Source organism: Prunus avium, unplaced genomic scaffold, assembly GCF_965620075.1.
Source record: "Prunus avium unplaced genomic scaffold, drPruAviu1.hap1.1 HAP1_SCAFFOLD_61, whole genome shotgun sequence".
Taxonomy (NCBI): domain Eukaryota; kingdom Viridiplantae; phylum Streptophyta; class Magnoliopsida; order Rosales; family Rosaceae; genus Prunus; species Prunus avium.
In genome coordinates this window covers 122,501-125,000 of record NW_028276917.1, presented here as the reverse complement: position 1 = coordinate 125,000, position 2,500 = coordinate 122,501, and positions in this window count along the sequence as shown.

The window sequence follows — 2,500 nt, the reverse complement described above, 5'->3', positions numbered from 1 at the left end:
CCATGCGTTGCCTTACCTTGGAATTGCTCATCATCCAATGCATTCCGAGAAAGTGAGTGTAGGCGAGGCTAAGGATGGCTTGCCTTGCCTTGCCTTGCATTGGCATGCCATGCCCAAGTTGTGGCCTACACCAAGCCATTCAAGCCATGCGTTGCCTTACCTTGGAATTGCTCATCATCCAATGCATTCCGAGAAAGTGAGTGTAGGCGAGGCTAAGGATGGCTTGCCTCGCCATGCCTTGGCATGCCGTGCCCATGATGTGGCCTTGACCAAGCCATTCAAGCCATGCGTTGCCTTCGCCTTGGCATGCCGTGGCCTTGCCTCGCCATGCGATGCATTCCGACAAAGTGACGCGAAGCGGAAGCCTATCATGGCGTAAAAATGTCGACAAAATTTTTCGACATTTGAATAATGGGGTTTGACAAGGTTTGAAAAATTCAATACAAATGGTAGGCTTGAATGTCGACAAAGTGACGCGAAGCGGAAGCCTACCACGGCGTAAAAATGTCGACAGATTTTTTCGGACCTTGTCCTGCCATGGGCTGCGCGCAGCATGCCGGCAGCCTGTGCGCAGCGTGCGCACAGCATGTCGGCAGCGTGCGCACAGCATGCCGGCAGCGTGCGCGCACCATGCCGGCAGCCTGTCGACAGAATTTTTCGAAACTTGTCCTGCCATGCGCGCGCGCAGCTTGCGCGCAGCGTGCTGATTCTGTCGACAGTGAGGCTAGCGAAAGTTGTCCTGCCATGGCGTGCGCGCAGCCTGTGCGCGCAGCTTGCGCATCTGTCGACAGTGAGGCTAGCGAAACTTGTCCTGCCATGGCATGCGCGGCGCCTGCGCGCAGCCTGCGCACAACATGCGCGCAGGCTGTGCGCAGCGTGCGCGGAGCTTGCGTGCAGCTTGCGCATCTGTCGACAGTGAGGCTAGCGAAACTTGTCCTGCCATGGCATGCGCGCAGCGTGCGCGCAGTCTGTGCGCAGCATGCGCGCAGCCTGTGCGCAGCATGCGCGCAGCCTGTGCGCGCAGCTTGCGCATCTGTCGACAGTGAGGCTAGCGAAACTTGTCCTGCCATGGCATGCGCGCAGTCTGCGCGCAGTCTGCGCGCAGCATGCGCGCAGCCTGCGCGCAGCATGTGCGCAGCATGCCGGCAGCATGGTTCCAGGTTTTTTCAAATGTCGACAGAATTTTTCAAATCTTGTCAAACCCCGTTTTTATTGAAATTTCCTCGCACAATAAGCTCCCCATAAGTAGTCTATGATTTTTAGGACCTTCTCCAACTTACAAAACTAAAAAATTCCTCCCGGATTTGTTTTAATGATTTTTTCAATTTTACGACTTCTAAAAATAATAAAAAATACTTCCCGACTTCAAAAATTTATGAAACTTTTTCCCATCATAGATTGCATGTTTCTTAGTATCCCTGCAAAAAATCACGTCCAAATACCTTGTATTGAATTATTTAGAGCCCATTATGACTCCTCGCGCATAGGTGATGTCTCTTCCTGTCAAAGGGCTAAATGCATAAAATGCTATATAGGGGGGTGTGTGTTGCCTGCATATGCATGGCAGCCCATGCCTTCCTAGCTGCAGCCCCCTTCCCCCACGCCACACCCATGTCATGTTGCCTCGATATGTTGCCTCGGTATTATGGGTTTGGTGTCGGGGTCGGGGGGCTGCCACCCATGGCGGTGGTGGCCGGAATCCGGCCGCCGCCACCACGCCGCCGCCATGGGTGAGGGAGGAAAAAAAAGGCGTGGAAAGTTGCGAAATGGGGTTGTCTAGGCTTTTTTTTGGCATGGGAGAGCATGGAGTGCTAGGAACTCCTTCTCAAATGCACGGGCATGTCGACCACAACCTCATTTCTCAACAACAACCACCCGTGTGGGGTGGCGGTGGGTGGATAGTCGCGGATTGGGGCTTGCCAAGCCAATGTTTTCAAAAAATTTCATCAAAATTAAAAACAAATGTTTTGTTGCCTTCGGATTTGTGGGCGAGCGGCGAGTCGGAGTGGAGCCGGTAAAGTTTAACCTCGGTGTGCACGGTTGTTTTTAGAAACTCAATCCAATGCCGGGGACGTTGAAAGTGACGCTCTTATGAGTTGCAAACCCGCAAGATTTAAAGAACCTTTTCAAAACAATTTCAAACCAACAAGATTTAAAAACAGAAATTTTCATCAAAATGAAAAACAAATGTTTTGTTGCCTTCGGACTAGTGGGCGAGCGGCGAGTCGGAGTGGAGCCGGTAAAGTTTAACCTCGGTGTGCACGGTTGTTTTTAGAAACTCAATCCAATGCCGGGGACGTTGAAAGTGACGCTCTTATGAGTTGCAAACCCACTAGATTTAAAGAACCTTTTCAAAACAATTTCAAACCAACAAAATTAAAAACAAATGTTTCGTTGCAAACAAATTGTGGGCGAGCGGCGAGTCGGAGTGGAGCTGGTAAAGTTTAACCTCGGTGTGCACGGTTGTTTTTAGAAACTCAATCCAATACCGGGGACGTTG